The sequence below is a fragment of the Pleurodeles waltl genome, chromosome 3_1 (genome assembly GCF_031143425.1).
Source record: "Pleurodeles waltl isolate 20211129_DDA chromosome 3_1, aPleWal1.hap1.20221129, whole genome shotgun sequence".
NCBI lineage: Eukaryota > Metazoa > Chordata > Amphibia > Caudata > Salamandridae > Pleurodeles > Pleurodeles waltl.
The window spans coordinates 1,641,643,125-1,641,669,484 of record NC_090440.1 but is presented as its reverse complement, the minus strand read 5'-3'; the positions used below and the strand labels follow the sequence as shown (position 1 = coordinate 1,641,669,484).

The 26,360-nt window shown below is 45.3% G+C and overlaps 1 protein-coding gene across 2 annotated transcripts in view; it reads right to left on the bottom strand.

Annotated features, from left to right (window-relative positions):
• HAT1 (histone acetyltransferase 1) overlaps window positions 1-26,360 on the bottom strand; it is a 290,158-nt gene that overhangs the window by 215,952 nt on the left and 47,846 nt on the right. The gene's annotated exons all lie outside the window — the stretch shown is intronic.

The window sequence follows — 26,360 nt, the reverse complement described above, 5'->3', positions numbered from 1 at the left end:
GTGTAAGGTTGGTTTTCATCATGTTTTTTCAGACCCGGAGGGTAACCATAATATTATTATTTTTTTTAAAAACAGCTGCAGTTGGCCCTCTTTAATCTGCTGGAGTCTGAAAGATTGGCTAGAGATGTAGGAGTCTAGCATGGATGTCTGTCAATTTCACAATGGTCACCAGGCCTGCATGGTACACGAGTAAACCCATGGGCCGATGGAGCAGAGTTTGTTGTTTTGCAACAGGGTAGGTATGATAGGACATTTGTTATGTTTCCCACTGGGTTTCAATGTAGGCCGCGATTTCATACCCTGCCCTTGTGACAGGAGATATCGGCAAACAACAACCCACTTTATATTTTTCTGTAAATATTATTTCATGTACACCAGGATCTTTCTGATTCCCATCGTAAATAGGCATGATATGAAAAACCTTAGGGTCGCAATCGATACCTTTTTACAGCTCGATGATGATGACGTAATCGCTCAGGTTGGGGTATTTGTATGTGCAGCAGTGTGCAAGCACCACTCAATAAATACCTATTAATTTTGATGAATTTATTTCACTGTTTGGCTAAGCGTCTGGATTGTGTATGATTTTTTAAGATCTTGTTTTTGTTTTTATCTATTGTCATTTCTGATGTCTTATAAAATGTTTTTAATGTTTGGTAACACATGCATGTTTGTACTTTTATGGATATTTTTGGTATTTGAATAAATTATTTGATTCTCCGAATGCTTCAGAGGGCGATGGTGAAACCGCCAAACCCTGGCGCCCACCAGGCTCTGCTTCCTCCCACACATTAGTCCAAACAAGATAGTACTTCCCAGAACTGAGATTCTGATATGCGGACTTCCAACTCCATATGTTGTATCCTATGTTGCGGGATGCCAGCATAAAGCATTTGACAAAGATGTGTGCAACCACCTCAAAACAAAGTGTCCATGCCGCTCCTTAGAAGGTAAGGTGGCTTTTCACCCCTGACATCTCCGTCAGGATGGCCACCTTTTTGGCCATATTTGTGTGAGACCCAAAAAAGGGAATAAATAGGTCCTGGCGCTCGTGTCAAGACCAATTGCTTGTCATTGTGGGTTCCCTAGTTAAGATCATGGACATGGTGGAAGACGCCAAACCCTTTAGCTCCCTGTTTTCTCTAGAGGTTATGTCTGGATGGGCCCAAGGGCCATAATTTTCTTAGGAAATTCTAACTGTGTGATTTCTACCAAAAGGCACAAATCCCTCCTAATAACAGTAGACCCGAAATTGGGGGAGCTGGCAACATTCTAGGCCGGTCCCATTGCCCAAGTGGGCCTCTTTAGGGACCCATTTATCCGTGAACTGGGAAGGTTCCTGAATACTTTGAACTCATTAGACAAAGCCCAAACCTTGGATAAAAGAATCTTTATGTCCCATGTTTTTGCTGGTGCTGGCCACGGAAGGGGGTGCTCGACCGCCGATTTTTCCTGCACGCCTCCAGAGGGTCTGAAGCATGACAGGGAAACATCTATCCTACAAGATCCAACCCCCCCCCCCCCCAACCCCCCCACCAGCGTGGCTTGAGAGGCACATCCAGAGGCAGTAATTCAACTCCTCTTAAGGTGAGTGTACAACCACCCTTGGGGTGCAAGCTTGGGGGCAGATTGGTGCAATATTTTCACAAATGGGAAGCACTTACTTCAGAAGCTTGGGATCGTCAAACGGTCAAAGGGCTCCAAATAGATTTCTACAGACCTCCTTTCCAACCTCAAAACCAAACCCTCTGTTCTTCTCCCAAGCTCACAGATCAAGGGTAGGGAAGAACTGCAATGGTGGATCTCCCACATGGAAGCATGGAAAGGTCAAGCCATTATTAGCTTCCAACCAGATGTGGTGAACAAATCAGACACGAGTGGCTCAGGTTGGGGAGTGTGGTGTGGGGATTTCTCCATAGGAGGAAAATGGTCTTCTGCAGAGCAATCCCGTCACCTCAGTTGCCTCGAGTTGATGGCCGGCTTCTTGCAGTACGATGTTGGAACTAGGACAGATCGCAATGCTGCTTCCTCCTGAAAATGTAGCAGCAGTTCGTTACATAAACCATCTCTGGGAAGGGGGGGGGGGGGGGGGGATGGTGAGTGGCCAAGATGGCGGCAGCGACGGAAGCCTAGTATGTAGGCTCCATCTCGGGCCTCACCAGAAATCCTGTTCGGTGCCTCCAGAGATGCCGGTAGAGAGCAAGTGCGGCCTCCTGGTGTGCAGGGGATCCGGCGGCACACCATTGAAGTCGCGACAAGAGGCGCGCAGCTCCCGGTGGACAGGGAGATGCGCGCGGCCCCAGCGCGGCGGGTTCTTCACCTCTCGCATAGCGAGAGACAAAGGAAGGCAGGGTTACCCGACCGGGTGTGCCCGGGCCATTCGGCCCCAGCGAGCGTCACCAGTGCGCGGTGAGTGGCGGTGGGGGGGAACGCGAGGGGGCCGACACTGCCTAACTGGCCCCCGCATCTGGACTTGTGCTTTCCCCTCCCTCCCCCCCTCCCTGCTGCCCAGACGCCGTGCTAAGCTCCGGGAGGAGCTGCGCAGCAAAATAAAGGACTGGTGTGAAAGGGCCTTGGAGCCCATTTTATGGACACTGCAGCGATGGGGCTGGCCGAGTGCACCAAGGAGGCCCCGCATACGCCCATACAACCACATAAGTCACTGAAATAAGAGGTTGGCCCTGGCCTGGTTTGAAGGTCAGCGCGTGAAGGAAGATTATTGGGGCCCAGGACAAATATAGAAAGCTCACACTGTGCTTAAAAAATCACCCCCCCACCCCCCTTATGGAAGTGCAGAATATGGTGGAAGCACAGCGGAGAACATAAGGGGATGGAGGCTCCTTATTCAACTCACCTTTAAGTAACAAGTACTGAACTGGGGGCAGAGGGTCAAAGAGGAGCGAGGGAGCACGCAAGACTGTCTGTGGGGCCTTGTTAAGTACTGTTGCAATCACACAAGTAAATAACCTGACGAAGATATTGGCCTCCTCCCCAGCGGCTTTTTCTGGGTGGGGCGAACAACGTGAGGACAGTAAGGTCTAGCTGGAGTAATGCTGTAGCAGAAACTATCCAAATTGCTGCAATTTTTCTCATAGGGCCCTCCGGAACTCCACGCAGGGAGCGTCCCTAAGGCGACTTGAAGGAACAGATCCCCTTTGGAAGTTAAGGCGCATCACTCATAGTAAATCACTTAATTAACACAGTGGAGCATCACCAAACAACAATTATGGCGGGGAAATCTAAAGCGTCCAGAACCCAAGAGAGGTCTACGCCCAGGATAATATCAGGTGAACAGCAAACAACACCCAGCTTGGTGACCCTGCAGACCACACTGAAAAATCATTCAACTCAATTTGAGAAAATCCTACAGGCGATAATGGATACCAAAGCCTCATTAGAGAATAGAATTGATACAGTGTCCCAGGATAGAAATCTGTTAAAAGAGTGGATCATCGTAATCTGACGGATAGAGTGGGTACAGTGGTAGATACACTGAGCGGACTCAACCCATTAGCACTAGAAAATCAAAAACAGATTCGCCGCCTGGAATCCGAGGTGAAGATCCTCTGGCATAGGATGGAGGAGGCGGAGGGCAGGTCCCGACGAAATAATGTTCGCTTCTTGGGGTTTCCCGAAAGATCAGAAGGTCAGAACTCTGAACTATTTTTGGAACAATGGCCAATTAAGGAAGTAATGCAGGGCAACCCGTCAAAGGTTTTTTCAGTGGAAAGAGCACACAGAGTACCGGGGAGACAACCGGCACCGGGGGTGCAGCCTAGGCCACTAATAGCCAGATTCCTGAATTACAGGGACAGACGCAATACTACAACACTTTCGTAATAAAGGTCCTATTCAGCACGAGGGCTCATTTGTCACTGCTTACCCGGATTTCACTCAAGAAGTACAGAGACAACGTAACTCCTTCCTGAAAATGAAACAACGACTTCGGGAACACAACATAAAGTACGCCTTAATGTTCCCTGCTAAACTACGAGTGATAGCAGAGGATAAAACACATTTTTTCCCCACACCGGAAGACGCGTGGACATGGTTACACGCCAAAGGACTGGCACAGCCCCGGGAGAGCACGGGTGATGGTGAGGAATGGATTACGCCACCAAATCGAAAGAAAATCAGGAAACGCTCTAAATCGCAACCCTCTGTAAAGCAAGCGGCGGCAGAGAGGGCAAAGGTAGTGCAGGAGACGTCCCTGCACACACAGAACTCCTTCGGCGCACTACGTGTTGATGGAAGGGATCACACAGACTCGGACTCAGTGAGCTCCGACTCGACGATACTGGAGGTGCTAAGAGGTCAGAAAGTAACGCCCAGATCAGCTGATACACTGTGATCGCAGCAAAGGACAGGGGAAAAAGAGTCCTTGGCCCCCAATGGTCATAAAGGGGCTGACTTGGAGCAGTGATTCGGAAGCTCAAGACAGCGCAAGTGGGACATGACCTCTGCACACACGGAACGATGGGCTACCTCGCTCAATGGATAATTGAGGATGATACATCACTGCATGCGAGGAGTCGCTGGGGCCGGCAAGCACCGGAGGCGCCGTCATCAGTAATCCTTTTGTTTATTTTTTTTTTGTCAGAGGTGTGGACCCCTTAAAAGGGTCACCTCCAATTGCTAATATGCCTCCCCAGAAGGTATCCATATGGATACAACTTTTTTCTATTAGAAGTGTGATGTGTATTTTGTTTAATCAAGTTCAGCATTGCTGTAGGGGACTATTTGGAGTGGGTGGGGAAGGAGATTGCAATTACTTATGTTTTCTAGGTCTTATCAAACAGCAAAACAGAGTGGCACAACTGGCAGTTAATGTTACCAATACGGAACGAGGGGGAAAAATGGAGGGTGCATGGGTGGCTCAGGTCGGGGCACATGTGTAGGTGGAGCAAAAGCACACGAACAGATCTCAAATCAGGTCATGCATGAATACAACATAATCACGTGGAACGTGCGAGGTATGGCGACAGTGTAAAAGACATCGGGTGCATGCCCGCCTTAAGCGCCAGGGGATACACATTGCCATCTTACAGGAAACACACCTGCTAGATGCCGATTTGAAAGCATTAAGGGGGCGTTGGGGAGGACAGATTATAGGCACGTCATACTTGGCCTATGCCAGGGGGGTACTTGTGTGGATAGCCCAAGGGGTTCCGTATGTTCAACACACACACAGAATAGATCAAGGGGGCAGATACGTGATATTGGAGGGGCAGCTGGATGGCAGACAAATTACGATAATAGGGATTTATGCCCCTAACAATGCATTGCCTGAATTCCTGAGCACCCTTTCACCAGCCTTACTAGTCAACACCGAAGCCCCAGCGATATGGGGAGGTTATTTCAATAGCACACCGGACAAGACACTTGATCGTTCTACCACCCCACCGAGAGGATTACCACACAGAAATGTTACTGGTCCACTGTTGTCATATGCGGGGGACCTGAGACTACACGATATCTGGCGTACGTGCCACTCAACACAACGAGAATACTCATTCTATTCTATACCTCACAAAGTACATACACACTAGGATAGACATTATGTGGGGCACCCACAAAATATGCTCACTAATCAAAGATGTAGAATACCTAGCTAAGACGTTATCTGATCATTCTCCGCTGCAGTGGGGTAGGAGAAGATCTGCGATTCCTACCTGGCCCTTGCAAGGGGAAGCTCTCCTAGATCAGGCTTTCAGGGAAGAACTAAACACAACAATAAGAAATTACTGGGCAATCAACAAGGGCTCCACAGATACAAGAGCAAGGGAGTGGGATGCGCATAAAGTCATTGTTCGAGGGCACTGTCTGTCTGCCAGCTGGGGGGTACGGCGCGCACTTCACGTCAAAGTCAACACATTAGAAAAGGAGTTGAGAAAGCTGGAAATCGCAGTAGCAGAAAATGGGGCATAGAAGGTAGAATTAGGGAACATACGCTTAAAATATAAGGAAGCAGATTTGAGACTCTGCTGCCATGACTACAATTATTACTTAATGCGATTACAGTCAGAAGGAGATAGATCTGGGAGACTGCTGGCATGGCTACTTCGAGAGGATCGCCAGCAAGCCCCTATAGGGGCTATACGACAGGCAGATGGAATTATGGCCACTAGTCAGGAAGCAATAAACAAATCGTTTGAGAAGTATTATACAGATTTATATAAAGGGCGGGCGACATGCACTGTCCAACAACTCGAGACCTTTTTAAGGGGTGAGAATTTAACATAGTTATCACAAGTGGATAAATAGATATTGGATGCTCCCCTGTCAATGGTAGAGCTTGAAGCGGCCATAGCACAATTGTCTAGAAATAAAGCGCCCGGAATAGATGGCTTGCCAATAGAATATTATGCTATTTACTCCAAATACTTGAAGCCACAGTTGCTGGAGGTGTTCGAAGAAGCACGGTCTCACAAACTACTCCTGTGCTAGCAGTGCAAAGCATGAATAGTAGTCTTACCTAAACAGGGCTGGGAGCCTACAGATGTTAAATCATACATGCCACTCTCGCTGCTAAACATAGATTGCAAAATACTAGGCAAAATCCTGGCAAACAGATTAGCTCCCATAATACACACATTAGTCCATGAAGATCAGAACGGTTTTATCCCAAAACGCAACACATTCTTGAATATTCGCAGACTGTTGAGTATTAATAGGGGACACTCCACCTGAAGAGTACGATAACGTGGCAATGTCATTGGACATTGAGAAAGCATTCGACACCTTGGGGTGGGAATACTTATTTCGCAATAATGTAAAATATGGGGTTTGGACCTAACTATATAGGTCGGGTGCAGACATACGAAGAACCCAGAGCTAGAGTGAAGACAGGAGGTATCATATCAGACAGTTTCCCTATTGAAAGGGGCACCAGGCAGGGATGCCCACTATCTCCTCTATTGTTTGCCATAGCGATGGAACCACTGGCAACTAGATTACGCGCGGAAGGAGACCGTTGGGGAGTGCTCAGTGCAGGAATTTGTCACATAATCTCGAATTATGCGGATGATGCCCTGATATATGTGAGAAGGGGATATGAAATCATACCGTTGGTGATATCCCTAGTAGAGGAATTTGGGAGGATATCGGGACTGAAGGTGAATTGGGATAAGCCGTGTGTGTTCCCACTGACAAAATGCCCTACTGAGAACAGGGAGTTAGTACAAGAAGGGCGCTTGAAATGGTGCTACGACACCTTCAAATACCTGGGAGTTCACATATACCATAAACCGGACGACTTGAGAGATGGTAACCTGGGGCGTGCGTTGAATTCCATGAAGGGTTCCCTACGATTCTGGTGTGCACTACCACTCTCGTCACTAGGTAAAGTGGTGATAGCAAATATGTTACTACTCCCCCGACTGTTATACTTCTTTGCGGCACTGCCGATAATGGTGCCTAAAAGTTTTTTCCGAGAGTTAAACGCAGTTCTATTGAGACTTATATGGGGGAGGCAGAACTCGAGTGGCACTTGCCACATTGCAGCGCCCACTGAGTGAGGGCGGACTGGGAGCCCCAAACTTTGAACTATACTTTGCCTCTGCACAGCTGCAGTGGATCCTAAATTGGATACACAGACCCAAATCGGCTGAAACTATATTGATTATGAAGCATCTACACGGCCAACCACTGCTTACATGGTTGGCAAATATTGTGTCAAAAGGGTCAGCTGGGAATTTGTTAATGATAGCAGCACACGAATGCTGGACAAGGTACATCCAAAGGGGTCGAAAAGAGATTCCATATTCTCCCCTCATCCCGCTGGGTCAAATCCCAGGAAAGGGGAATGCAGCCGGCATGTTCTCGGTTGCAACCTGGGCAGAGGCGGGCATACTAACGGTGGGAGACTGCTTCGAGGAAGGGAAGATAATGTCGTTTGAATCTATGAGAGACCTTACCGCAGTGGGAGCGGGCCAATTTTTAGCATATTATTCTATTTGCCACTTAGTCAAGAAAGCGTGGAAATCCGGGGACCAGGAACCCAGTACTTCCCCAGCGCTGCACCATATGCGGTCATATGACAACCAAAACAAAGTTATAACAAACACGTACAAAGTCCTAAACACGTTCCCTGTGAACGGATTAGAAAACGTCAGAACATGTTGGAACACTGTGCTACCGCACCAATTAACAACTGAAGAATGGTCCCAGGCTTTAAGCCATACCCGCAGCGTGTCAAGAAACCCCAGGTTCAGATATACCCAATTCAATTATGTGCATCAAACATACCTTGCACCCGTGCGATTGAAGCGTATGTTTCCAGGTGCGGACTTCCGGTGTCCTCGATGTAACTCCCCATCAGTTAATTTTCATCATATGGTGTGGGAGTGCGGACCTCTGGAATTGGAATGGCGTGGGGTGGTGGCAGATATATCAGATATTACAGACCTTACATTTATATTGAATCCCGGCTCCTGTTTATTGGGAGTTAGGAAAAGGGATAAAAAGCAAAAATATATACATAGGTTTGCGGACCTAGCCTTTATAATGTACAAAAGGTTGATTGCTATGAACTGGAAAGCCCCCAAAGCACCGGATCTGAAAATGTGGCGTGCATTAACACTACGTTGGGCACGCACAGAATATCATATCAGGGGCTACGTAAGCTACTAGACAAAGGTCAAAAACACACTGATTGTGATGCTTGGGAAACTTTTGTTGCTAAACTGGAGGGAAAAAATGATGAGCGTCCACCATGAAACCTGGTAGCAAATCAGACAGATAGCCAATGAAAAGTCCGCACATACCCCACACGTAAGGAGGATGCCCCACATGGAAATATCATACATAACTGGAGCATACACACACAAATTGTCGGCACCCAGAACAAGACCCCGATTCACCTGCTAATAGTGTGCAAAATAAAGGATGGTTTACGCCAATTACCAAGCTGGATATTAGATATGACATGCGTGCTAGCTACGAGTTGTAAACATGTACATTGGAATGTGATTAGACCTGAATTTTTGTTGTTATTATTATTATATACGTTCTATGTAACATTGGATTAACGAAAGTCTACTAGGACAAATTGCAAATGCTGTTGTTTTATGTGCAGAAAACAATAAAAAGATGTTTAAAAAAAATTTAAAAAAACATCTCCGGGAAACACAGTCAAAGTCCCTCTCTGAACTAGCGAGGAGCTTTTGGACCTACTGCCTTGCCAACTAGATTTCAGTGTTGGCAGAGCACCTCCCAGGGAAATCCAACGAAGTAGTAGACTGGCATTCACAGAATTGGCACAATGTGAGCCTTTCGAAGTTGCATCACCAAGTGTTTCAAGGTATTCAATCCAGATGGGGTCTATTCACCACGAATCTGTTTGCATCCCAACCATCAACTGGATCGGTATCGCAGCTGGAGGCCAGATCCCCACGTAGTCGCAACAGATGCATTCCTCCAGGATTGGTCCAAGGAGCAACAGTATGCATTTCCACTGTTTGCCATGATCATGAGGGTGTCCACCCAACTTCAAAGATAGCAAGTGGACCTGGTAGTTGTCCCTCTGATTTGGAGATCTCAAGTCTGGTTTCCAATTCTCCTGGAACTTTCTTGGGATTTTCCAATCCGTCTACCCATGCTTCCAGATATCCTTCCAGATCCCCTAGGTCTCAGAAGGCTCTCTCTGCCTCATGGCATTGATACAGGGAACACTGAACGGTCCTGGGCATTTTACGAGAAGCTGCTGCATTGCTTGCCAAAGCCTGGTCGGACTGTACTAATAAACGATATCGCTCCGCTTGGGCTCAATGGATGGGTTGGTATCATCAACGGCAGTTGGATCCCGTGGGTGCAGACACTATCCACACTCTTCTTCTTGCATCATTAGCCTCAGAGTGTTTGGCGTGCAGATCTGTTAATATGTTTTGTTCTGCCATATCGGCAGGCTATTCCCCAGTGGATGCTCATCCAGTTGGAGAGCATCCTTTGGTGTGTAAACTTCTGAGGGGCATTAAGCTTGATCAACTTTCTAGCCTAGAGATACCAGTCTTCGGGACGTTAAGGTTCTGCGCTTGTTTTAATCTTTGCCATCAAATAAATACCTGTCAAGGAAATAGATGTCAGTGAAATTGGCTACCTTGTTATGCCTGATTTCTTGTCACAGAGTCTCAGACGTCAGAGCCTTAGACAGAACAGGTACAGTATTTACTCCGGAAGAGTGATTTCACATATTTTTGGGAGAAGGAAATGCAATTAAAAAATGTTTTACTATCTTATGTTTCCAGATATTCCAAAACGGTGTGCGTTACAGCAATAAAAGCATATGAGAGTATGACTGAAGATCTACGTCCTCATGGGGAAAGACTACTTATTGCCCTTACTAAGCCTCACAGAGCAGTTTCCTCTGATTGCCAGGTGGGTCAAATGGGTTATGCAGGAGGCTGGTGTTGACACTTCCACTTTCGATGCACATTCTGTGTGAGGGGCCATGGCTTCCAAAGCCTTCTCCTCAGGAGTCTGATTGGAGGACATCCTTAATGCAGCAGACCTGTCCCCAGATTCTACATTTAAGAGGTTCTATTTTAAACCAATCCAAAATATGGCTTCACAGGTGGTGGTGAAGCTTTAAAATAGCCTAATCCTCGTCTCCGGTCCTGACATAGAATGAAAAATTTCTTAGCTATCGTAACAAAAAGTTTCAATTCTATTAAGGACACAGAGAAGAGGATTGACTCACCCTGGAGAGTGAATTTTTTCAACCCGCCCTAAGTATTATGAGGGGTATGGATATGTACTCTGAATTGTTTCTGTTCATTATATATGATTATTACTAGTTAGTTAACTGATGATTCTTTTATCATGAAAAGCCATGCCTGTCGTAGATTGGTTTTATATTATATGGATGAGAACATACCCCTTAAGGGTTGGACATTTACACACTTGTTTTATTTCGCTCAGGAGCGGACTCAGCTGAACAGGAATAACTTTGACCTACATCGGCTATGGTCGCAGGAAGAAAGAGGGCGAGAGAGCGTATGCATAAGGTCTTGACGGGTGTGCTGGCTACAGATGGGGTGAGCCGTTTCTTGATGTTCTTTCCCAGGGCTTCATGGGAAATGAAGTTTATTGTTATATGTATATATACTTTGGCTATGGCTGCTGGTGAATAAAGAGTGAAGAAAAAAACAGTCTAGTCCTCGCTTCGAGTCCTTAATAAAAATTGAAACTTTTAGTTACAAGACCTAGGAAAATGTTCATTACATTTTAATAAAGGAAGTAAGGGGTTAAACAGTCTTTAGGATTTAGGGATGGGTAAGAGTATGTGCAAGTGTGAGGTTTATAGTTTTAAAGGATGAGTGCAGGTTTATAGAGGTTTTTACCATTCAGGGGTGGCAAAGCGTTTTTAAAGGGACAAGTAAGAGTATGGTTTGGGAGAATTTTCAGACATTGGGGGCAGGGTCTCCCTACCATGTCTCCCTGTATGTTTTTTTTGTTTGTTTTTTACTCCTTTTCCAGGACTTGGGATTGAGTCCCATGCCACCACATCTTTGTTGATGTAGTAGTAGGCAATCTGATCTCATCTTTAAATCTGTAGGATCAGCTGATCCTTTGCAACATGAAATATCCAAATATTATGAACCTTAATTTCCCTAAAACTACTAAACACATTTATACCAATTAAGCTGTTTGGCTGTAGCGGTCTTTAATTTCCCTATAGAAAATTATGTGGGGAAACATGTTTTGGGACTAATCCATTTTTCCTCGACCACCATTTGATGGATCACCTCAAAGCTGTCCGATAGGAAGCTGAGGTGGAAGAGACACTTTTTTTGCAAATATCGTTTTTTGTTGGTTTTCTAATAACTTTGGCTCTGTGACAAACCTTGACAAAACTTTAAAAAGAAAAAAAAGAAAAGGTTATCCACCTCACCTTCTTCTGGGAAAGTTTCAGGGTGATCCATCAAGCAGGTGCTGAGAAAAAATGGGGTGCCAAAACGGAACCCCTGCCCTTCATGCATTTTCGATAGACTTCTTTAAGATGAGCTACATCAAAATGTACTGAACAGAATTGTACCAAATTAGGCCAGAAGCTAGCTCTTGGTCCGCAAATTGTGCTTTTTGTGATTTGGTACAAAACCATTCAGTATTTTTTGAGAAATTAAGGGTCAACAATAATTGTATATTTTGGTGGTTGGTCTTGTGAGAGTCTGCGAGACACTGACCGGTGCGCCAATTTAAAAATAGAGCATTCTGATTGGCCCAGGGAGTTTTATTTCCCTTGAGCGATCTGGCTCCTGCAGGAGTCAGACTCCCGTAAGTGCTCTTATTGGCTGCCAGCAACTTAAGAAAAATTTAGCTGGCAGCCATTACAGGACTCGGGGACTTAGTCGTCTGTAGTGAAGTCCATCTAAAAAAGATATATGGGGGCAGAGTAGGGATACCCTGACTCCCCCAAGGCCCAACGGGGGTGGAATTCTAAAGGGGCTTCACACGGGGGCCAAAAAAGAAAAGGCAAAAAATGCTGCGATCCTGTGAGCCACTTGCAGGATCATGTGGAAAAAAATGGCACCTGGGCCACATTTATTTATTATAAGGCCCGGGAAGCCTACCCCCCAGGGCTGTGTTTATAAAGGGGAACAGGGCTCCATGGTCTCCAGAGGCCCCAGTAAGCCCACTCCTGGCACCAAAAAACATTTTTAATAGGCGAAGGCATGCTACCCACCCCCGCCCCACCCAAGCCATTAGGTGCCCCGTGGAGCCTTCCCCCGGGGCTGATGTGTATGGGGAGAAGGCCTACTCAGCCTCTCTCACCGTGCCTCAAGAAGCAACAGGTAGCCCACCTGTGTGGCAGACATTGATATTTATAGGGAAGAGGGCTGCACAGCCCCTAACCATGTCTCTGAATGCCCCCAGGAAACCAGCCACAGGCCTGAAAATTCACAGAATGGGGAAAGGCCCCCTTCCTGAGCCATTATTGGCCCCGGAGAGCCCACACCCAGGACCGACTCAGCAGTTATGTTCCAGGGTGCCTACCTTGATGATATAAACAAAGATTCTTTATCACGTATAATGCTGTTTGAATTACTATGGCACTAGAGGTCTGACAATAAATACAAAATAGCTCAGTAAAGATTATGTATCATTACTACCAACACAGAAACAACTTGCTAAAATGTTGAAAATAAGCAATATGTGCAACACTGACCCTAAAACATACACTTTACATGTAGCATAATTCATTAGCAATTAACTACAGCTCTATGGGAAACACTCACCGAGTAGTGTTTACCTGTATTCAACAGGGGTCTCCAACGAGTAGCTCGTGAGCTACTGGTAGGTCCCCAGTACCCTTGAAGTAGCTCTCAGAAGCAAATCGGAGCCTAGTTTCTCATTTAAAGGGTCTGTGTATATTAAAGAAGGCAGACATGCTCAGGCCAAGAGCTGAGGAAAGTAAGGTATATGGAACCAGAGCTGAGACATTTAAGAGGGTTAAGTGTGCCTCTGTGTGTGCATGTATGCATTTGTGCACATTTATGTGTATGTGCCTGTACAAAACTGTGTCCCTCCCTATTAAACAGTGCTATTTCTTTAAAGTTAAGTCTGATGTCAAAGTGAAGTGTCAGCTGCCTCCAATCATAAGAGATTCATATCTAGCACAACTTTATCCATTCATAACGTAACATTAGTAATGCTATAATAATGGTCATCCCAAACATATTTGGGCACTCTTGATATAACTGTGGCATACTGACAGCATTGATTGACATATTAAGAGCATGACTGGCCTACTTTAGCCATCCCCTACATTATGTTGGCCGCTCTTATGTAATATTAATGGCCATAACTGATATATTGGTCATCCTGTCATTATGGGCCCAACTTTGGCACAATGGTTGTCCTGTTATAATAGTGGACATTATTGGCACATTGCATCCATACTTGGTGTTATTGGTGAGCATCCATGGCCTAGGATTGTAATACTAGGGCTGTTGAAACAGAATCTGGCCATTCAATTCAATTCAATAGGATTTAATGAGCGCATGGCTACCCTGAAGGGCTTCCCGGCACGGAGGTCTATCAAGCTCAGTTACAATGATTTTATGCAAACAGATAGCTTTAGCAAACAACTCAAAACCTAAGTATGTTATTAGGGCTAGAGTTAAAGCAAGGTAGGCAAAAGAGCACCTTCCACATCTGGCATGAGATATCTATACATCAATATTTCCGATGTGTTGATATTTTGGAGTAAAAAATTACAATTTTCAGTTTAGCTTTTCTTCTGTAAAATTGAGTTTGCTCGTCCAAAATAAGAAGTGGTATTTCAATAGGTGTCATTTCAGAAAACTACGCAGATAAAGACAAAATGTTGCAATTCCAAAACCCATTTAAGGTTGAGAGCTGAATGATAATTCAAGCTGAGTTGCAGGAATTATTGTTGTTGTTACGTCCTTAGTACTAGAGGGCATGTGATGCTTTGGCTGTTATTTCTATATTCCTTGCATTTCTGCTGGTAACGTCACTTGAAATGCTTGGGTGGTTACTAATGATAATCGTGCTTAGGGTGGTCATAGTGTAATGTTAACATAACAATGTGTTCACTATTTTACGGTGATAACATTTTCTAGTGGCTCGAGAGGACATTTCTAGAGCAGAAGTAGTTCCCAATACAGAAAAGGTTAGAGACCCATGGTATACAACTGTTTAGAGAAAGCCAAATTAGTGAATGCCAGTTCTAAAACCAATGCTCCACTACAGACAGCTTTTATCTGTATCAAACCCCTAAACCCCTAACACACATTAAGAAATGAAGTTGATATAAGTAGGGAACTGAGTACTGTTAACAGTGTTTGCTCTATGGAGAGAGTTCATTCTATACCACACTGTTTACAAACAGTGAAACTCTCATGAGAAATACACCACAGTATTCAAAAAGAATCTACTAAGAACAGTGCTTAATTTGAGAAGTTGGTTTCCGGTTATTTAATTGTCAGTACTGGCACTTATGACAGATGCCACATGGTGGCAATGTTTGTGTAATTTAACCCCTTCAGTGCGTGTGTCGGCTAATGGCAGACACATGCACACCCTGCCCAGTGTGTCTATCGGCCACTAACCTACGCAATGGAGGGCTTAAAAGAATCCTTAAAAAAAACAATCATTGGCAAAGCCAATAGGTTTCGCCTATGCCAGATCTATTGGCCTTGTCAATGTTTTTCACACATACAGAACAGCACCGCAAGCTTAAAGTTGCTATGACGCATTCAATGCTGGCCGCATCAAAGCACTTTTTTTCTTGACTTTAAGCCACGGTGCCACATGAAGTGGGTGCATGTGTTTGTGTAAACGTGGTAGTGTCTACTTGGGTGTCACATTAAGTAACTGTGTGTGCGGCAGAGCCCACCTGGGTACCACAAAGTGCGTGTGGAAAAGTGGCAGCATGCCCCATGGAAAAAAAAAAAAAAGAGTGAGAGAGAGTGTGCATGCGAGTAAGTGTTCAGAGCAGATATGGGGCAGAACTGGACTCAACAGTTGTGAATTCAAATCTTATACAAAATGCAGTAACACAGCCAGGGCCTAAATCAATGGCATAATGCAAGAAGGTAAATGTTATATTACAGCACACCAAAGCCTTGCAGACATCTTCTTATAAAGTGGGAATTTTTCAATTTGAAGCAATATTAAAAATAAAAAGGTCCCTGTACCGCTCATGTGCCTCACATAATGTACCGTATGTCTTTCAAAAGCTGTGGGGGAACTGCAGGGGTGATGTTTTACAAAGAATGGAAGGCGGGTTAAAAAAAATACGACGGTGGGAAGAGGACTGACATCACAGAGAGGGGATGTGGGGGTGAAGGAGAGGGACGCAGGCACATGCACTCTCTAAGAGTGCATGTTGAAAGGTAATGTAAAAAAAAAAAAAAAAGTACCTGCAGGAAGAAGCCAGAGGCGAGGCAGCAACGCTGATCAATAAGAAGTCAGGAAATAAGAGTGACATGGGAGCCAAACAATGGTGAGTAAAGGTAAGTAAGCCCCTTTTAGCATTTTCCCCCCCACACAGGAGCTTTCCAAAGTACAACGCAAGTGTTGTGCAAGCAAAACCTAACAAACATTGACAAAACCAATAGCTCTCACCTATGTAAGATCTATTGACTTCAGCAATATATTTTAGCAATGTTGCACACCAGTTTGGCTGCTGTTCAGCATGGTTAAAAGTCAGTGGCGTGGAGTGTGGTAGAGTGGCGTAGGGGGGAGAAGATTGTCAGAGTCCGTGTGTTGGGGAGTAACATGTCCTAGATGGGAGTAGAGTTTGGTGGCAGAGAATGTTGTAGAGTGCAGTGGTGTAGGGTGGAGTGGGCTGGAATATTGTGGAGTGGGTTGGAGTAGATTGAGGTAGTGGGGTGGATTGGACTGAAGTAGAGTGGGGGCTTAGATTGGGGTAGAGTGAGGGTCGATTGAGTGGAGTGGGCACAATTAAGAGTATGGTGGGGTAGAGTGGGGTGGACTGGATTGGAGAGGCATGGATTGGACTGGGTTGACTGCAGGGGGCGGATCGGAGTAGGGAGGATTGGGGTGGAGTAGATTAGATTGGATTGGGGTGGGGTGGATTGATTGGAGTGGGTGGATTGGACTGGGGTGGGGTAAATTTGACTCAGATGGAGTGAGGATGACTAGAGTGGGGTGGGTTGTATTGGATTGGGTTGATGGGACTGTACTGAAGTGGGGTGGATTGGACTGGAGCAGGGCTGAGTGGGGTGCATTAGGTGCGGTGGATTGAATGGATTGGAGAGGGGTGGACTGTGGTGGATTAGATTGGACTGGAATGAAGTGGACTGTGGTTTGACTGGAGTGTGGTGGATTGGAGTGTACTAGAGTGGGTAGATTGATCTGAAGTGGGGCAGATTTGATTGAAGTGAGGTGGATTGATTTGGAGTGGAATTGGGGTGGGGTGGATAGGACTGGAGTGGTGTTGATGTAGTGTAGTGGAGTGCATTGGATTGAAGTGGGATTGGACTGAATGGGGTGTATTGGAGAGGCGTAAACTAGGGATGGATTGGATGACTTGGGTTGGAGTGGGGTGTGTTGAACTGGGTCGGTTGGATTGAGTTGGGTGGATTGGATTGGAGTGGGTGGATTGGGGTAGAGTGGATTGGAATGGGATAGTTTCGAATGGGGTGAACTGGAGTAGGGCTGGGGTGCCTTGCATTGAAGTGAATTGGGAAGGGGTGGGGGAGGGATCGGAGCGGGGTGCACTGTGATGGATTGGACTGGAGAGGGATGGACTGCATGGGTGTGAGTTGGTGTACGATAGATTGGAGCGGAGCGGGTGGATTGAGTGGAGTGGGGAAAAATGGACTGGGGTGGGGTGGATTAGACTGGAGAGGTGGAGATTGGATAGAGTGGGGTGGACTGGAGTCAAGTGGATTATACTTGAACTGGGTGCGGTGGATTGGTTTGGTATGAGGTGGATTAGAGTGGCATGGTGCAATTTGATTGGGGTGAACTGTAATGATGTGGATTGAATCGGAATGGGGTGAGTTTTTGGATTCTTCTATTCACATGATTTCAATACTGACGAATTATATTTTTGCACTTCTGCTCAGGTAATGCTGCATGCTACACATTAACTATTGAAGTGAATCCTAGTTTGTTTTAATGGGAAACAGGAGTTAGCTTAGCCTTTGGCTTGCAGACTCGTTCCCCCATCACCTAGTGACTTTTACCCTACTTAGCTTGCTCTGTTTTAGCGCATTTAATTATATCTTTTAAGATAGATGCCTTGTTTTAGTTAGACCTATGTTTTAGTTTCACGTTATCAGTGCCACCGCACTAAGGTGTCAATATCAAGTGACAAAGATAAACAAACTATAGGTGTTCACATTAGGTACTTTCCCCTCTTCACGCCTTAGAGGAAATTGTTTATATAAATTACTGTTCCAAGCATGTCTTGTTATCTTCTGTTTGGAAACAGACCTACGTCAGGGGTCCGAGCAGATCTGTATAAATGTACCTCACTTAGACAGATAGTCAGAGGGATTTCAACCAGATGCCATTGCTGCTATCGATGCTGCACGTCGCCTTGACGCTGACCCAGTTTTCGTGCGCCTACGGAGTCTGAGCTAGAGATCTCATTCCAGGGTAAGAGGGGTTGGGGGGGGATCTTCTCATGGACATGGCATTGGCAGATTAGGTTTAACACACCTAGCTCTCTTTTAGGAGAGATTAGGTACATCATATTAGGTATTAGGACATTTCATACTTAATGTAATTTCATGTCATTGCAAGACGGTGGGGGTCTTTGTATTAATGACTCGTCTTTACCATTCTGTTTCTTGCATTATTCATTGTCCTAATCATTGCAGCCCATGCGACTTATCGTAGATTGCAGTTTTGTTTAATAAAACCTATTGAAACCATACTACATCTTCTTCATTGCCTGTGTTTGAGACATGTGGTTCATGTGAGAAAGGGGTAATCTCCGTATAAATTGGTACTATTTAAGTATTCAAGGAATAGCTGTGCTGCAAGATAAAAAGAGCAGTGAAAATATTTAACATCACTTCCTCTTTGCACTGCGTGAACCTCAAAAGGAGTGCTTGAATGTGCAGCCTCCAAGAAATGTGTTTCAAAATGAGTGCAACCACTATAAGTGTTACAGAAGAAAATTAGTTACTTACCTGTAACTGCAGTTCTCCAGTATTGGTATCTTTCATAGATTCACATGCTTGAATCATCCCCGTCGTCGAGGTGGGAGCCTCACAGTAAACTTAAATATATAAAAAGCAGTAAGTCAGTAAAAGTAAAACCAGTAGGCCCTAGTAGGCCTCATAGGGTATTTTACAGTCTATCCACTTTGTTTTGTGAAAAGACCCAAACTTGAGTATCAACCAATCAGGATTCAGCCCCTCCCAAACACTCCCAACAGAGGCTGAATTCCCTCAGATTTTCTAGTAGGAGTGTGAAGTTTAATATCTGTATAATAGGGGAGCCTCTGAGGGGAGGAGGGTGGGTCGCATGTGAATCTATGAAAGATACCAATACTGGAGAACTGCAGTTACAGGTAAGTAACTAATTTTCTTCTCCAGTATTGGATCTTTCATAGATTCACATGCTTGAATCAGAGTAACGAGCAGTAATGTTTTCTTACTTACTGAATTACATTGACTGTAATTCCATCGTAATTCTATACGTGATGTGATTCACATTAGTTCAGTTTAAATATGCACTTACATATAATTATATTTATATTCATAGACATCCGAATATAAGAGCAATAAAAGGTGTGTGGCAAGAAATCCTGACACAATTTATGCTATTATTATGGAGAATACGACACGTTAAACAGTATAAGAAAATGAACCATTAATGACCATACCTCGAGTGTGGTGGTGGGATGTGTAAGAGGCTCACCTTAACGAAATAGATGCCTCAGCACTGCTTGTCCCACTGCTGTATCGACCTGGTTAGTCTCCTCTAGACAGTAATGTCTTGTAAATGTGTGTTGGCTGGACCATGTCGCTGCTCTACAGATGCTATGTAGTGGTACACCTGCAAAGAGTGCAGCTGAAGTGGCTACCGATCTTGTAGAGTGGGCTCTCACCCTGGTGTGGAGCGGCTTTCCTGCTTTTGAATGGCAGAATTGAATCGCCAGGCCAATCCATCTTGCTAAAGTCTGTTTGGACACCGCGTGTCCCTTCTTGGTTCTGCCGAATGCTACAAATAATTGATCCGACTGGCGGATGGCCTGAGTTTTCTGTAGATAAAACTTTAAACATCTTTTAATATCGAGAGAATGTAATGTTTTTTCCGCCACTGTTTGCGGATTTGGAAAAAAGGTTTTTAAGATGACTGGTTCATTTAAATGAAATGTTGAGGGAACTTTCGGAATGAATTTAGGATTTGTCCGCAGGATGACACCTGAGTTTGTAAACTGTAGGAACGGCTGTTTGATAGTGAACGCCTGAATGTCACTGACTCTTTTTGCCGAAGTAAGAGCTAACAGTAACGCTGTTTTCCATGCGAGGAATTTTAGGTCAGCTTTGGGGATCGGCTCAAAAGGAGCTTTCATGAGCTGCATCAACACAACATTCAATGACCATAGAGGCGGAGGTTTCCTAATTGGCGGGAAGACCCGAAAAAGGCCCTTCATAAATTGTTTGACAATTCTTGTGGAACACAAAGAGAGTCTGTCTGGTGATCTGCGGTATCTGGAAATTGCTGCCAGATGTACCCGTATGGAAGAATATGCAAGTCCTGATTTTGCCAGGAGCAGGAGATATGGAAGTATTTGTTCCGGAGTAGAAGATAAAGGATGTATATTTTCCGCTGCACACCAAATACAAAACCGTTTCCATTTAAGTCTATAGGTTTTGTTGGTAGTGTCAGCTCTAGCTTTTGCTAAGATGTCTCTACACTCTGGGGACATTTTGAGATTTAAGTATTCATTGTGTTCAGGAGCCAAGCCGACAAATGAAGAGACGACGGATGTGGGTGTGTGACTTGTCCCTGGTGCATCGTTAAAAGAGTCGGACTCTGTCTGAGTGGTAGATGTGGTCGTTCGGAGAGCATGAGGAGCTCCGTATACCATATTTGTCTGGGCCATCTGGGAGCTATGAGTAGAAGTCGACACCCCTCCGTCTTCATTTTTCTGATGACTCTCGGAATGAGCGGGATCGGAGGAAAAGCGTAGGCATAAACTCCTGACCATCTCATCGAAAACGCATTCCCCCACGAATCTTTTTGGGGAAGCCAACTTGCGTAGAACTGGCATTTCTTGTTCTCGAGAGTGGCAAATAGGTCTAAGTTTGGTTTGCCCCATAATAGAAACAGGCCATTGAGAATTTTCTGGTCTAGCTCCCACTCGTGATAAGGAATCACTGTCCTGCTCAGGGTGTCTGCTAGAACATTGATCTGTCCTGGCACATGCTCCGCTTTTAGTGAAATATTGTGTTTGATGGCCCATGTCCAAATTTGTTGGGCTAGCTGCGAGAGTTGTAGGGATCTTGTGCCTCCTTGCTTGTTTAGATAAAACATGCTGGTCATGTTGTCCGTCCGGATTAAGACGCTTGAACATTGTATCTTTGGCAAGAAAGCTTTTAGAGCTAAGTGTATTGCTTTGAGTTCTAGATAATTGATGTGGAGCTGGCTCTCTTGCTGATTCCAGAGTCCGCTGATTTGCAGGTCCTGGCAGTGTGCACCCCATCCTTCTAGAGAGGCATCCGTTGTTACTATGTAACTTGGTGTTTGAAGAAGAAAAGACAGCCCTTTTGAGAAATTGGTTGGAGTCGCCCACCACCTCATAGTGTTCTTCATTAGAGGCGTTATGCGAATCTTGTCTTCGAAGGAGCCGTGGACCTGTGTCCATTGTATGTCCAATTGCTCTTGCAGGGGTCGCATATGGAGCCTGCAATCTGGGACTAGCGGAATGCACGATGATATCATTCCGAGCAATGATTTGTAGATGCGGACTGAAACGAACTTTTTTCTGGATAGGTTGTCTGCCAAAGAGGTTAACTTTTGTTTCCTCTCGTGTGATGGGTACGCTTTGCTGCGTACTGTGTCCAAAATTGCTCCCAAGAAACTCAATTCTTGTTTGGGGTATATCTGAGATTTCTGGTAGTTGACTACAAACCCCAGGCTGTGTAACAATTGAAGGCAATAGGAAATATGATTTGTTACTTGGAATTTTGAGGGTGCCTTTATAAGCCAGTCGTCCAGGTAAGGGAAGACCTGGATACCTGACTGGCGAAGATGTGCTGCTACTGGAGCTAACATTTTTGTGAAGATTCTGGGGGCTGATTTGAGACCGAATGGTAGAACCCGGAATTGGAGGTGCATACGTCCTACCCTGAACCTTAAAAATTTGCGATGTTTGCGATATATGGGGATATGAAAATAAGCATCCTGGAGGTCTAGGGATGCCATCCAATCTCCCGTGTTTAAGAGACGCAGGACATCCTGCAACGTTACCATCCTGAACGATTGTTTCTTTAGAAACTTGTTTAGTGCTCTCAAGTCCAGGATGGGGCGCCAGTCTCCTGATGGTTTCTTTAGAAGGAAAAACCGGGAGTAGAATCCTTTGTTCTTTTGAGATAAAGGGACTGGTTCTATTGCTCCTTTTGTTAGCATTATTCTTACTTCCCTGAGAAGTTGGCCCAACCTCGGAGGCGGTGTACCCGATGGAGGGACACTCGGTGGTGTTTGCATGAATTCCAGAGTATGACCTCTGGTCACTACATCTAGTACCCATCTGTCCGATGTTATAGCCTTCCACTTGGGGAAATAAGAATTGATGCGACCTCCGACCTTCAATATTGATTGGGGAGGTGTTGAGATTATCCGCTGGTCATTGCTTTCTGCCTGTATCTCTTCCTCGGGCAGCTCCTCTTCCTCTAGCCGGATGTTTGTAAGCTGCGGCTGGTGGTAATCGATAATGCTGCTGTTGTTGATGGTGCTGATGTCCTGGTCCTGTGGAGGAAGATGGATATTGTGGTTTGTATTGTTGGTATCCACCTCGAAAGGAGTAATTACCTCTACCCCTTGCTCCACGAAAAGGTAGTTTTTTATACTGCAGGGTACCTAGGGATTTTGCTGTATCGGTATCCGTCTTGATAGCCTGCAGCATGTCGTCGACATGTTTGCCAAACAAACTCTCTCCATCGAAGGGCATGTCGAGAACACGAGTTTGGACTTCTGGTCTGAATGAAGTAGCTTTAAGCCACCCTTGTCTGCGCAGGACTGCTGCTCCAGCTAATTGTCGAAAGCCAATGAGGGAAATATCTATTGCAGTGTCTATTATCTCTGCGGAGACCCTTTCTCCCTCCTGGAAGACCTTTTTGGCTTCCACCTTGAGATCTTCTGGCAGTGAATCTACAAAAGCGGACATGTCTGCCCACATCTGGCGATCGTACCTTCCCAGGATGGCGAGGGAATTGGCCGCCTTGACCGTTACTGCAGCAACCGAGGAGAATTTCTTACCGATATTGTCTAGTCTCCTTCCCTCTTTGTCTGGGGGAGACGCAATAGGCGTAGAGGGGTTTTTGGATCGTCGTTGAGCCGCCTGTGATATAACCGAGTCAGGTTTCGGCTGTGAGACTAAACAGGCCGGAGAATCATCTGGGGCCTTGTATTTTTTCTCTAGCCTTGGCATTTGTGAAGGCACTGTTGCCGGGTTTTTCATTGCCTTCAAACCCTCTTGCCATAAGAAATCCACAATCGGTATGGCTCTTACAGATCTCTTTGATGGCTCTTTAAAGTCATACAAAAAACACTCATGGGAAACAATTGCCAGGCCAAAACGTTTCGCCGCTCTCTCTATGATATTATGGAAACCTCCTATGTCTTCTGGAGGAGAATCCACTGGAGCTGCTGGAGGTGGAGATGGTGTGGGAACGAGATAATCGTCCCATTCACTAGCCGCTGAATCTGCTAGCTCGCCCTCTTCCCTTTCGTCGTCCGACGAGAGGTAAGCTTCCGGAGCTTGGCTAGTTACAGGTCTACTAGCCTGTGGCTTTTCGGAAACATTAGTAGTTTGAGCTTTCTGGTAACTCTGAGGTCTAGGTGGCGTGGACTGAGTTGACGGTGGGAACCTTTTATAGTAGTCCTTCAACATAGGTTGTAAATCTGTCCCTAATGTGCTAGGCATAGCCAGTGGCGATGGTTGGTTTGCCTGTGGATAAGATGTTGAAGCATAACTATGCTGGTAATGTTGATCCTCTTCTTCATCAAACTCTTGACATTTGACATTTAGTTGGGACGGGCTACTAGCTGCCCCAAACATTCCTTGATCCTCATCATCATCATCGTCCAAAAGATGTTGCGGTGGGTATGGCAGCACTTTACTTGGTGATGTATGTATCGGCAAAATGCCAGATGGCTTGTCCCCTATATTAATAAGGGAAAGGGGTAAGAATCTGGTGGAGTCCTCATGATGGTATGAGGAATGATCTGGTGAAATGTCCCAAGGTTTGTAAACTGTTAATGCTGTGGTGATCGTCGGTTCCATCGTCGTCGGTTCCATCGTCGACGGTTCCCTCGTCGACGGTTCCCTCGTCGACGGTACTGTCGTCGACGGTACTGTCGTCGACGGGTCTCTCGTCGACGGGTCTCTCGTCGACACTTCCGTCCATGACTGCGTCTTTGTCAATGGGTCCTTAGTCGACGGTCCCTTCGTCGACGGGTATTTTACCGACGACGGTCGCTTCGCCGACGTATCTTGCGTAGATGGGTTTTTTAGTGCCCTGGATGATTTGTGAACCCAGGAGGCCTCCGCTGTCGACGCTGTGGTTGCCGACGAAGCTCTTTTGAAGATTTTTGCAGTAATAATCGTCGTCGATGACAACGGCGACGACGTCATAATCATCGGTGATGATGGTGTTGTGAACGTCGACGATACCGTGGTCGCTGTTACCGTCGACACTGTCGTCGACGGGGCGGTCGTCGACGGTTGTTTTTTCACCGACAAGAGTTTTTCTGGCTCTTTTTGTGGTGACAGAGACAGGGATGGTTTCTTTGAGGTGCTTTTCCGGTGTAACGGCGTAGTAGGTTCTGAATGAAACTTTTTTGGTCCATGTTTAACTGCCTCTTCAGTTAAGACTTGTTTTGTCTTTTTGTGCATTTTTCTTGGTGGTTCATCCGCACCTCTATCTCTCTCACCTGTTCTTTTCTGAGGGCGAGAAGTTTGTGGTGACTCTTCGCTGTCTGATGAAGGATGCTCTAAGGCTTTCTGTTTTTGTAGCCATAAGAGAAGTCTACCCTCTCGGTCTTTGAGGGTTTTTTGACTAAAGGTGCGACAGATTTTGCAGTCTCTCACCTTATGGTCTGGATGAAGGCAGTAAATACACTTCTTGTGGGGGTCATCAATATGTAGTCTCTTCTTCCCACAGTTGTCTTTGCCTTTTCAGACATAGTAAAGTTGTAACTAGTTTCCTGAGAGAAAAAACTATCTTCAGTCAGAAAATAGGAAAAAAACTGAGCAGAGCTCAGGGAGACTCCCTTCACACGACGTGCAGTAGAAAATCTGAGGGAATTCAGCCTCTGTTGGGAGTGTTTGGGAGGGGCTGAATCCTGATTGGTTGATACTCAAGTTTGGGTCTTTTCACAAAACAAAGTGGATAGACTGTAAAATACCCTATAAGGCCTACTTGGGCCTACTGGTTTTACTTTTACTGACTTACTGCTTTTTATATATTTAAGTTTACCGTGAGGCTCCCACCTCGATGACGGGGATGATTCAAGCATGTGAATCTATGAAAGATCCAATACTGGAGAAATATAAGGACACCTTAAAAAATCCCTGATTTTCTAGTTCTGAATGGACCCCGGATCTGGGCTTTCATGGGCGATTGAAAAAGTGTGTGTGGACGGTCTCTAAAAGGGGAGTGACCTGTGTAGTTATAGGCATACCTTAAACATATGAACTGAATTTCTGCATTTCCCAAAGTGTGCCACCCGACCAGTATTTTTGTAGCTCTCTGAGCTTCCTGTAATTGCATCCAGATATAGAACACAACTAATGTGCACCTAAACTTGCACTGCCTTCGGCCTCTACTCCAGGCCCCTCCATTAAGGCTGGTTATAAACACCTTGAGGTGACTCGGTTCGAAGTATGCACTACACAAGAGTAATATACACACACAAAATCTTTTTTTTTTTTTTACAAAAACGCAGCATCCTGGGAACACCTAAAACTCCAGTGTAGCACAAGATTCAGTAAAACATGTGAAATATAAACATGAAGAAAATCAACAACATAGATCACCTGAACATTTATTCAATTAACTGTTCAGAAATTGTGAGTGTTTTCCCCAACAAAGTTGAGGACATGGAAATAGGGTCCAACATGTACCCGTTTCAATGTCCGTTCTAAAACACTAATGGGTCTCAAAGTAAGGTGCAGCGCCTGGAAGATAGATACATACATACATATAGATATATATATATATATATATATATATCTCACTTACCCAGTGTACATCTGTTCATGGCATGTTGTGCTGCAGATTCACATGCTACGCATATCCATTCCGACATCTAGTATTGGGCTTGGGGTGTTACAAGTCGTTTTTCTTCAAAGAAGTCATTTCGGAGTCACGGGATCAAGTGACTCCTCCTCTCAGTTCCATTGCGCATGGGCATCAACTCCACTGTTAGATTGTTTTCTTTCCACCGTCGGGTTCGGACGGGTTTCCTCTCGCTCCGAGATTTCGATAGTTCCAATGTACTTCATGGCCAGTGTACCAATCCATGCATTTGTTTCACTTACTCAGCAATTTAACAATTTGTGTCCTAATGGGGCGTGAGCACTTTCGTTCACGTCTCCATTCGTTTGGTGCATTCAGCAATTTTCCTTATGTCACGTTTCTCTATTCTCCAGTAACAATTCTTAGGGTATTTTATTCACG